This window comes from Ursus arctos, unplaced genomic scaffold, assembly GCF_023065955.2.
Source record: "Ursus arctos isolate Adak ecotype North America unplaced genomic scaffold, UrsArc2.0 scaffold_7, whole genome shotgun sequence".
Classification (NCBI taxonomy): domain Eukaryota; kingdom Metazoa; phylum Chordata; class Mammalia; order Carnivora; family Ursidae; genus Ursus; species Ursus arctos.
In genome coordinates this window covers 19216329-19228867 of record NW_026623089.1, presented here as the reverse complement: position 1 = coordinate 19228867, position 12539 = coordinate 19216329, and the positions used below count along the sequence as shown (strand labels likewise).

The window sequence follows — 12539 nt, the reverse complement described above, 5'->3', positions numbered from 1 at the left end:
TTAGGATTTGTTTCAAACTTCCCTATCTTGAAAAATTTAGAGTTTGTTTTGAACATCAATCTAAGATGACTTATAAGTAATAGATGTCCATGCTAATGTCTCCTTACGGTCTTATATACCATTAACCCCAAGATCACGTTTTCTAATTTAAAATCTTTGGTGGAAATGGGAGTTCATTTGATGCTGCTTGGTTCCTGGCACAGACAAAGGACTCCTAAAGATAATCACAAACAACTAACAAGCACGTATTAGGTATTGACTGTGTGTTGGGTACTAGGGATAGGATAAAAGGAGAAGTCCTAGACTCTGCTTTTGAGGATTTATAGTCTAGATAGAAGACAAAATATATGATTATAAAGCCCCTATAGGCAATATATAATTAGGTATTAAGTTGTGTATGTCCCAGGTGGGAGCTGAGTTAAACTCGTAACAGCAGGTTATCATAGGCCAAAGCTAGCATAAACAGCTTAGTTATGAGTGATCATTCCTGTGACTTGCATGCTTCTCTCTAGGAGTTTGCCAGAATTGGTTTTATCACATTTTCAATATGTTTGAAAGGGCTTTCAGGAGAAATGCTGCATCTGAAGCTTTTTTGCTCTGTCTTTTAATCATTCAAATATAGTTTGTCACTTATTCTGAAGTGAAGTTGAACTTCCAGCTCTTAAGCATGGAAAAGATAGATATGGACCTGGGACTACATTTAAAGACTGTGATAAAGCCTTCTTCATCTATAGTTGCTTTCCTGGTATGTCTCTAACGGCAGCTAAAATACAGTGTTGTTTTTAGTGGCTGTTTTTCTTACAGAGGGGTGTCTACTATGGTTCTCTCTCTTTTGTAGTGGCAATGTTGGTGAATACCCAAGTGTCTTGTGAAAAGACTTTTTTTCCACAGAGTCTTTTCACAAGAAAATTTAACTGGGACAGTTCAATCTGCTATAGCTTTGGGTAAAATAAGGAAAACCAAAAGCGCATTTCCTTAGCTCTCCATAATCTCTTATATGTCATTTTGTTTTGGAATACTATTGAAGATGTTCATTTTATTCTAGTAAGTCCACTATGATAAAGTCTTAGTAACTTTTGTGATCGTGTTCTTCCCCTTGTAACTTCTATTTCTTCTGAGTGCTTCTCAATTTATCCTTTAATAGAGAACCCCAAATAGGATGTTTCTATGCGGGGCGCCTGGGTGGCACAGCGGTTAAGCGTCTGCCTTCAGCTCAGGGCGTGATCCTGGCGTTATGGGATCGAGCCCCACATCGGGCTCCTCTGCTAGGAGCCTGCTTCTTCCTCTCCCACTCCCCCTGCTTGTGTTCCCTCTCTCGCTGGCTGTCTCTCTCTCTGTCGAATAAATAAATAAAATCTATATAAAAAAAAAGGATGTTTCTATGGGAAATTTGTACTTTTGTAAACTTTTCTCTAGTACATCAATCTTAGATTACGGACTTTTAAAAATTTCAACATACTGCCTATCTCTTAAGTTTGCCTAAAAACTGATATAGGAGTTGACATGGGATTTTCTGCCATTACAAAAGTCTGTTTTTCATAGCATGCTTTATTTTCTAATACTTTTATCCCAAAGTAATTAGAGCAATGTTATCCCCCTAAACTAGTCTAAAATTAAATGAGAAAATTTGGGTTTTCTGTTTAGAAATGTAGTAGCTAAATTAAAATAAGGAAGAAATCTAGAAATTAAGAAAAGGTACACTAAGATTTGTTTCATCAAAATCATAATGACTACAATTAGAAAGTGCAGTCTCTTGAGGCTTAAAAGAGGGATTTTTGGATTTAAAAAAGAAAATGGACAGTCCTGCTTTACATAGGGAAATCCTTATAGGGATTTATTACCCTAATAAAAAATGGAAATAAAATCAAACCACTTTAGATCAGTTCTTTAATAAAACATTGCTACTGGGCTTTATTTAGTAAAAAGATGTTAGGGGTACATTTGTATTATGTTATATATATATGTTAAATATATATATATATATTTAACATTATATTTTATTTGAGGGCATTTTCTGGTCATATATATGTAGTCATGGAGGACAACCATCATGGTTTTCCTGAGCCATCTGTTGGTATCACTGACAAAAATGTACTCTTTGGTATTTGGATCATTGGTGTGACCAATTATGGCATTTTTCTTTAGGGTTGTAATGTCTGTATGGTTTTTCTATCTTGATTCATTTTATTCCAGTCTGATTCACAATTATTCCTTTACAGAACAGCTTGTATTTGGCATAGCTGTAAAAAAAAAAAAAAAAAAATCCAGTCTTTTCTAAATAAGGTTCTCTTTCAATTGGAAATTCGGTCTTTGTAGTTAAAACATTTGTAAACATAACACAATTTAGATAGAACTGAATGACTTTGCAAGACTGCTATTTTTGTAATGCAAGAGGCTTTTCCTAAAGAGCTATTGGGTGATACTGGGCTCCTAGAACTCCCTTGAAAGCTGTTGGAATTTACTGCTGTATGTATTGGGTCAGATGAAGGAGGAAACATGCATCTGCTGGCTTGCAATGTTCAGGAAATATTGGTGTGTTTAGAAGAAAATACTGAGATTAGAGACGTTGGTGATCCTAGAGATATTTCAGGACTTTCATCCTGCTACATCTCTAATATCTGAAAGGAAATACAGCCAAGTTGCGCAAACCTATCCTCCAAATTCTATCACCTTCTTTGATTGGAGTAACAGTTTTTGTGTTCTCATTGGAGTATACTTAAGTAAGCCACACAACCTGCCCTGCAGAAAAGCCTCGATTTTGATTGGCAGTGGTAAGAAACTGGAGCATGTTCCCTTAGCCTGGCTTTGTCTCCTTCTCAAATTCATAGAACAGTACAGATTTGTTCTGGAATCAATGTCTAATGGCACTTGTGCAGCAGTCCTTCTTGGACAGAAAGCTATATGGGTATTGAGTTAAGGCTGGAATCATATAAATAAATATTAAATCTCTGATTCTTCTCTCACTTAATTTTTTCCTGGTCTTATCCAGAGGAGAGTCAAACTAAGATTTAGACAGAGATAGAAACAAGTCATAAATTTGAACCCACTTTTTTTACTTATAAAAATTTATCTTTTAGTGGACTATTGCAATTGTTTTTATCCTGTTGAATAGTTTTTCCTTTTCAGAAGGGTCTTAAAAAGTAAAGTTTATATTCTACCTGCCTAAAAATGCTCAATGCCTTAATACAACACTGAAAAAAATTCTCTTTTATGGGAAGAGAGCATGCACAGAATTGGAGCTAGGTGTTATGCAAAACTGCCTCCAAAAATAACTTTCAAAAACTACACTTCAGTTGGACTCCTTGTGGTCAGAAAAAAACGTGATACAGTATAATGAAAGAGAAAGATCAGAAGGGTTATGTAACTTTGCAATAAAGATAAACCAAAACATTAATTCTCTGTCATTGTCAGGACTGTGACATGTTTAAAATTGTATGAGTCTTATTTTTTTAGAGATTCTCAGTTCCCAATGAATACCTCAGGATTATTATTATTTTTTTTAAATTACACATTGGTCAGTAATTGTTCTTTGTTACCCTTTTCCTGCCCCAAATTTTACTCCCCCAAACAAAATAAAACAAAAAGCAAACAGCCCTGCATTTCAGTTTCAGGGAAATTTTTCTAAAATGGGACTTTAAAAATAATCCCTGGCTAACTTGACTGAATTGGCAGATGTCCAGCAATGCCAAACCATTTGCCCTCTGCCAGTAGTAAGCATGGTCACCACTTTTAATCATTTAGCTCCCTATTTCACGTTACTCATATTCAGTACAAATTGTGGATATTCACCTTCCAGAGATGTGTTAATTCTTAGGTCAGAGTGTTCCTTTTTCTTTTAATAAAATGTGTCTTTCGTCCTAAGTGAGTACTCCCCCTTAAAATGAACTATTATACGAATCACATCTTATTAGTGGGGCCGTGTTGCAAAGCATTATGCTATTTTCATTTTATACTACTAAACAAACAGTTACAGTCCAAAGCCTTCTTCAAGTGTGTTGTTTGTGCTACGTAGGATCATCGTTTTACTAAAGATAAGTAACAATATTTCTTCATTTCCCTCTACTATCCTGGGCTATAATTTGATAGAATAAAAGAGTTGCACTGGGCTGTGGGTAAGAGTGGGACTGTGAGTGTTAGACTCACACTTTCATAGAAGAATAGACTAAACCTTTTTATGTGCATTTTGTGTATAAAACTAGGGCAGTGTCTTACAGAACGTTATCACTATGTCTCAGATCTGACTTGCCAGCACGTAGGAAGTTTGTTTTGATTTCAAAATGTACTTTACCCCATGGTGGCTGGCAGGGTACAATACTATTGACATCACTGTGTTTCAAATAGAAAATTAACAAGTAGCTACTGTTGTGATTGCAGATTGCCTTCCCAGTCCCTGTGAGAGAATGCTTTTTCTTTGGACAGCAACACTTCTCAGCCCCTTGGTACCATTAAATCAGCCAATGGGGGCTGCCAGGATAGGGATGAAGACCAACAAAAAGCTGAAGAATAGAAAAACTGTTAATAATGCCGAAATCTTTAATCAGTTTCCAAATTGATGTGAAAGATAAATAATTGTTAAAAATTTCTCTCCCACCCACAGCTAAGTTTTGACAGTAGGCCAGGTTCAGAGCCTGATCTCTCCAGAGAGGAGTATCCTTTCCCTCCACCCAAACCCCTGGAGAGTTGCCAAAGGAAAATAAGCTATTTTGTATTTAGAACAAATTGCCACTGTTTTCTCCAGTGATGTAGCCCTATTTCCCAGACTTTGAAACTTGGAATACAGAAAGTTCTTGTGTGACCAAAGAAGAAATATGGTGAATGAATGATCAAGTTTTGTTTTTTTTTTTAAACCAAGTACTCATAAACAGATAAGAGAGGGAATGAGATATATGCAGGGAAGCTAAATTTAGCGTAGAATGGACGTCAAGTGAATAATTTCTGTTAAATCGCTTTGGAGGTTGGGTTCCTTGTGGGGGTGTTCAGTGAATAACTTATATTTTAATTATTTTTTTCAAATTATTTTTTCAAAAGTCAAGTTTTCCTTAGAGATGAATGAATGCAGGACAGTTCAAAAAATTGTTTATGTGTTCTGCACTATAGGCTTCAACTGATCAGCTGTCCTGTGATCTTTAAAACTGTGCAGATACTAGTTTCTCATGTTATCAGATGGGATAAAAACTGTTCATGTAATTTTTTCTCTCTCTTGCATTGTATTTTTTTTAGACTTTCCTCTCTCATACCTAGGTTTTCTTAGCTGTGTCTATTTTTTTATTAGTAATTGTCTTCCTGCCATTATACTTGTTTTTATTATTATTTCTTGAACAACAGCTGTAACAGAGGCCAAAGTTAATTCAATCAAATTTTCTACTTGCTAGGAGGCTTATTAATAAGGTTAGAAAGTTGAAATTGGTGACCGAAAAATTGGATTTAAAAAAATTATCTGTGAATTTCATTTGACATTGTTGTCTTAGACCTCCATCAATGTAAATACTTTGACAAATCAGTCTAATGGCTGCAATTCTCAATCCTCTGCTTCACTATTAAAAGAGATGTCGACGCTGATCAAGAGTTAGGTTGAGATTGTCAGTTACTCTTCATGTAGTCAGTCATCTTTGGTGGTAACCTCAGCGGCACACACAAATTCCCAGTGTACAGGTCTGGCATCCATAAGCAGTTCTCTCCTGAATGTCAGCCTGGCACCTGAATATACTGTTTGGAGGCCCCAGTATTGTTACCTCAACTTTGGTGAATTAGAGAGTCCCAGAAATATCCACTAGAAATTATGTTACATCCCACCTTCCCACTGTGTGTCGATTACTCTTTGTTTTTGGAAAAACTGAAATTACTAAAAGTATGAATTCAGTCTTACCAAGAGAGTAACTAAAATACAGTGTGATTAGTGTGAAAATCAAGTATTAATTTTCTGAGGAAGGGATATAGCAATGAAGGCATCACAAAAGAAACAGGTAGTTTGGCTGTGGCTGATAAAGGAGTTAGATGCTCACTTGGTAGACCGTGGAGAGGAGGACATTCCAGGTGGAGAAATGGGTAAATATAAAAGCACATTTGGTTTGTGGAAGGGTACGGGTAATAGGAAGCGAGGTAAGAAAGGTGGTAGGCAGAAGGCCAAATTCTAACATCTTCAAACAGATAAAAATTACTACTGGCACCTTTAAACTTTTACAGCATCTAGTTCAGTGGCATAATAAGGTGCCACCCATTGTTTACTGGTGATCATTGCTGTTGACTGAATGGCACTTCATCCTCTTCATATCTCTGAGATGTAAAGACTAAATAAAATCTCAGCCTACATGGACTCTGTGGAGTTTGAGAAAGAGTGTTATCATTTTTTTGTCATCATTAATTTACTGACTACTCACGTCTGTCACTGTCTCTTCTGCCTGACTCCATTTTCCCTCCCTCTCTAACCATTTGAAAAACATAATCCCAACTATGATTCAGAAATGATGTTCTGAATTCTAAAATTCTATAGTGATCTGTAATGATTAGCTCTAGTAGTTTGAACATAGATTCCTGGAAGTCTTGGGATATGGTGTAAAATAGTGCAAGATTTATTTGAAGTCTTTTTTTTGCTTTAAAAGTATACTTTGCATTATTTGTGCTTATTTTCATATAAAATAGTGTTTTTTTCCAAATCTTTGAGAAAAAGTATGACTTCTGGAAGGCATACTACTATATATTTAACCTTCTGGCTGTAAATACTCTCTGGCTTCCTACCCTAAGAACTACTTAGATTTTATTGGGAGACAGTGATTTTAAAAAGTCTTCCAAGAGTAAGTAATGTGTATTGCATCTTTAACTGATTTTATTTGTGTATAGATGAGCCCTTCAGTGCTAAGGTGGACAATGTGACTATAGAATAATTTATATTATTATAATATTGCATAGTATATATAATTTATGTAATTTGCAGTTTCATTATAACACTTGATGATATTTCTATCTGGTTATTTTACAAGATACCAATAGAATTAAAAGGAATATTAATGAAAGCAGCTTTTTTTTTTAAATGAGAAGGGAGTTCTGGCTGTTCCCCTGAGTTTTTGTTTTGTTGTCCTCAAGCCCCATGACACCACAGTCAGTTCTGATGCTAGGGAAATGCCATTTACCACCATTTACCGAGTTACTACCTGACAGTTAATGGCTTGTTTTTTTTTTTGTGAAGCAGATAATATGTAAGTTGTAAGTGAAAACATATATTTAGCACATGCTATTTTACAGGAATAGCTTGTCTAAGTTTTCTTATTTCACAGACAGAATAAGCTGAACAGCAGAATATGATCATATTTGTTTTCATAAATAAGATCCATTAGTAGCATGGATGTGCTTGATATCTAGATTCATTTTTAATGTCATTTTTCATAAGAAAAAGAGGTAAGCATATTTTTTGTGTGTGTCTTTAGAGATTTTCAGGAGATTCTCAACACATTAAATATTAGAGAAACATTGAAATAAGAATGTGTAGGATAAGCGGCTAATTGCTGTCATGTGCAGAAGTGTCGTGTAGGGAGTTGGGAAACCTGGCCACAAGCCACCACAGCCTTGAAGAATGTGGCTCAAGGGAGGACTCTCAGCCCATTGCGTAACATTCAGCAGAGAGGAAAGTACAAGTACTGTCCCTATCACTTGACTTGTGTTCCATTTTGATTTAGTTACTTGGCTAAGTCTTGGTATCCCGTAGTGGAGGAATGAAAGACAAGCAAGTTCCAGTGAAGGACCACCGTGCCGCCAAGGGCATCAGCCAATGGATGGTTTGTGAGGCCGGGCAGGTGTTAAATTTCATATTGTTGTTGGGCAGAGGGATTAGAGTTTCAAGAGACGACTTGAAAAACATCATCCTGTGGTACTTGCGATTTTTTTTCTGAAAGGGAATTCTTTCCTCTCTCCTGGCTCACACTGTGTGCTGCTTGTGGTTGATACACCTATGCTTTAAAATATCACAGCTACTAGGAGGGGCCATTTTATAGCAAAACCATTTTCCCTCATGTTCCGTGATATTTCAGTTTGGCAGTGGAGTTTACAAGGTTTGAAATCAAAAGCAACGTTGGTTCCTTCAGGGAAAAATGATCCCAATCTACCAAAATAAAAGCCAAACAGACTGTAATTGTTCCTTTTCCCACAAGGGGCTTGCCCTTTTTGAAGGTGTGGGTTAGTTTGATAGGACCTTCTCTCCAACAAGGTTAGTCACTGGAAATTGCCTCTTCCCCTGGGTAAAACCCACTTTTAAATCTATTTTAAAACAGACCTCAAAGTGTCTTTGAAAATAAAAGTGCTTTGGTATCTCTCCATTCTCTTGCCCCCTCCCTCTCAGCAAGGAGACTCCAGTTTTCTCACACGGCACCCCTGCTGCAGTGTCTAATCCTCATGCTAAATTAGGAAAGATTTACATTTTATAGGGTTTTTTTGTTGTTGTGAAAAGTCAAATAAATGCTAACCAAGGGGCTAAATCCCCCCCCCCCCCCGCCCCGTTTTCCTCAAGGCTAGTTCCATAAATTCTACAATGTCAGGTTTTTCTATTGGTTGTTAGTCTGGTGTTCATCAGGATATTCAGAACATCAGCCTTAACTTTCTCCAATCTTTTTTTTTTTTAATTTTAAGGATTTATTTATTTTAGAGGATGTAGGTATGAGAAGGGGGAGGGGCAGAGAGAGGGGGAGAGAAAGAATCTCCAACAGACTCCTCACTGAGTGCAGAGCCTAACACGGGGCTCAATCTCACAACCCTGAGATCATGACCTGAGCCGAAATCAAGGGTCGGATGCTCAGCAGAGTCCCCCAGGCACCCCCCTCACCCCCAACCTTCTTAACCTGCTTTGACTAAAGGTGCAGGACTATGCCTTTCATGAATCCTTGTTCTCTGTGTCAGTTCTTCCACTCCTTGGAGACTTGAAAAATATCATCTTATGCTACTTGCAAATTTTTTCTCAACGTATAAGCATTTTCAAATCAAACCAAGGTTGTTGGTTTTTTTGTTTTTTGGTGTTTTGTTTTTCCTCTTGTCCTCTTTTCTTCCAGTGTTTTATGGTCCATGATTTGGCAACCCCATACAGGAGGCTCCTGAGCCTCTGGTCACATGAGAATGAAGGCAAGAAAAGAAAGGACCAGATGGCATCAAAAGATATGCCTTTCTAGGTCGTTGGTGGTTAAGCTTGCAATCTGGTTACCAGCAGGGAGACTATGGGGGAAACGGTGGAGAGTAGCACAGCAGCATTGTAAGGGAAGAAGAATTTTGCCATACAGTGTGTTTCAGTAATCTGCTGGGGAGAAAAAAATTTATACATCAAGGTAAATGAATTTTCTGATTAAACGTCCCACTTTACAGTCACAGGGTATCACATTGCTCTTGGAAGGGTGAATTTAAAAATCGGCATAATAAGCACGTGTGGAAAACTGTGTACAGTATTTGAACGGCAGCCTTGAAAAGTGTGGCTCCCACTTGGTCAGTTACTGTCTTTCAACTGCCATTAACCTTTGGTTACTCTATTCTCCAAATGCCTGATTCTCTTATAAGTATAAAAACTGGAGGAGATGACATTTGGCTCTCACAGAGAGACCTTTCCCCACAGGAGAGCAAAGGACATCATTTACCACTCATTCTTCATACTCTTACCTATTTTAGAGGATTATATTTATAAAACATGGAAAATGGCATCACTGGTCTTTGTGAGACATGATAACTCAAGGTATGTTTTCTTAAGCTGTAACTTGGAACACATTTATAATTACTCGACTGAAGAAATGTTCAATAGAGGCTAATAAAAAATATTTTAGAGGGCAGTCTGCCTTTGCTGTTCATCTAGCCATCTTACACACTGACTCCCTTGGCCTGGGCAGATTCCGATTTATCAGTGCTATTGCAGACCACCAAACTGCTGATCGTGGCTGATATTTCCTTACAAAATTCCAGCTTAGTAGTTTTCCCCTGAAAGAAAAAAGTAAGATATTTTTAATTTTATTTTTAAACTTGATTTCAGTATATGAACTTTAGTCCTATACTCTTTTAATTACCTTGAAAAGCCCTGCTTTATCATAGACAAATTTAGTATCCCTCAAGTCCAAAGTCAAGTTTCAACTTCTCTTATAAGTCTTTCTCCAGTTACAATCTCCCCTTTTATTCAGATTCTGTTGCCCTTGATTTCTGTAGGACTCATTTCATTATGAACCAAATGAAACAAAACAGTATGTTTCATTCTGTAGTCTAGATTATAACTCTTAAAGTTCACATTTCTTTTTTTACTTCTACTCAAGCAAGTGTGTGGAATACTGCTGAATACACAAAGTCATGTAGTAAGTGTATATCTCAAGAAGAAGAAAGAGAAAAAACATAGACATTTTAATATTATGTTAGTTGATTTCTGCACTTGATCTTAGACAAAAGGCCAAGAAGCAATGTTAGTTGATTTCTACCTAGATTTTAATATGACTTAGATGTCACAAAACAGAGAACTGACCCACCCATTTTTTCCTTGATGTAAAACTCTAGTTAAGGAGTCATTCTGAAGTTCCTTAAACTCAGTGTAAAAGATATTTCTCACACACACACACACACACACACACACACACTGAATTTCTGGGGTTAAGAAAACGAAATTGACAAGTAATTCTTTTTTTTTTTTTAAGATTTTATTTATTTATTCGACAGAGACAGCCAATGAGAGAGGGAACACAAACAGGGGGAGTGGGAGAGGAAGAAGCAGGCTCATAGCGGAGGAGCCTGATGTGGGACTCAATCCCATAACGCCGGGATCACGCCCTGAGCTGAAGGCAGACGCTTAACCGCTGTGCCACCCAGGCGCCCCTGACAAGTAATTCTTACGGCAACATAACTTTACTAGTTAGTTGCTCTGTTAACTTTTTTAGATGACTGAATTCAGAGCCTCCTTAGGAGCCTCTAGTTATTAGCAAGACAACCACCAGTCTTTCTTTCCGTCCTCCAGTTGTATCATATGAGTGTAGTTGTTAGGCATATGCTATCATAATTCTAATGAAGAGTTTAAAGGCACTTTTTACTATGGATTTGTTGTTGTTGTTCTAGTCTGCTCAGCAAAAGCACTCAGTGATCACATGAGTCCTCACTTAGGTTTTCCAGTTAAAAATGAGGATTTTACTAAAGGTTCTATGATTTGGGGTAGCATAGCAGGAAGCAGAGTAACTTTAAAATTGTTAAATCTCATTAAAGGGAATCCATTGATATACCTTTAATTTAGGGGAAAATTTAAAATTCCTTTATCTACATCAGATATGTCAGATTTCAGCCTGGAGCCAACTATTAGATTTGAGTTATCGAACTCAATAAAGAGATTTGGAATGGAAATACTAATGGACCCCTAACTATAGCTGGGGTAGTGGGTACTACTGGAAGAATTTTGACAGTTCATTACCAAACCTCTGACCTCACTACCCTTAATCATCCTTGCTTGTCAGTGACAAAATTGGTTGCTTATTGTCTTCTCCTGCCCCTCTTTCAGATGACTAGCATTTGAGAATTTCACTTATTATTTCTTGTGTATTAAGACCTTCAGCATAGTTTGGTGGGTAAACTAGTAAAACCATTTCCGCCCTCTTTGAGAGGATGATGTGTTTTGTTCCTGGTGCAATTGAGGCAGTTACTAAATGGTCAGTTATAACTCTTCAAGGAATAAGGATAAACTGTGAACACATTGTGGTTTTTCTTTTCAGATATACTGTTTATTAACTGCTGAATTATGTTATGCCTATGAAGCACAAAACCAAAGATGTGGACTAGCATTGTTTTAGTGTACAATTATGTACCGAGAACACTCATCATGGTGATCATAATACCTTTAGGATACAGGGAAGGTAAATCCATAAGACTCTGTGCTAGCATTTTCAGGACAAAATTTCCCTAACTTGCCCACAGGATGGGTGGTTTAAAGAATGCAATAATTTTTGTAAAGAATTTTGTCAAGGGTGCCTGGATAGCTCAGTTGGTTAAGCATCTGCCTTCAGCTGAGGTCACTATCCCAGGGTCCTGGGATCAAGCCCCACGTTGGACTCCCTGCTCAGCGGGGAGCCTGCTTCTCCCTCTGCCTGCCTCTACCCTGCTTGTGCTCTCTCTCTCTCTCTCAAATAAATTTTTAAAAATCTTAAGAAAAAAAGAATTTTGTTACCTAGTTTTTTCCCATGTGTAGAAAATTGGAGGTGGGATAATGAGAGAGAGGGGAGAGGAAGAGAAATAAAAATTTAAAACTAATGAGCTGGTACACTGAGATATTAGAAAGCCCGGGACTGTTTTATGGGTTGTTGTTTCAGTGGCTGAAATTGACCACAGAGCCATATATTTTGCCTAACCCTGTCCTAACTGGTCACACAATTTTGCTCTTTCTAATGTGTTGAATCATATGAAGTTGCCATTTTTATAAGTGAGAATTGTATATCAGAAATTTTCTATGGTTCAACCTAATACATAATAACATGTAACACTGTAGGATGACTACAGGTGTAGAGAGGGGTGTGTGTGACTGTGTGTAAAAGATGGGAGGGAAGAAATGGAAATTCGTG

The 12539-nt window shown here is 37.1% G+C and overlaps 1 protein-coding gene across 2 annotated transcripts in view; it reads left to right on the top strand.

Moving 5' to 3' along the window:
* Positions 1–12539, top strand: part of MXI1 (MAX interactor 1, dimerization protein) — a 79914-nt gene that overhangs the window by 59329 nt on the left and 8046 nt on the right. The gene's annotated exons all lie outside the window — the stretch shown is intronic.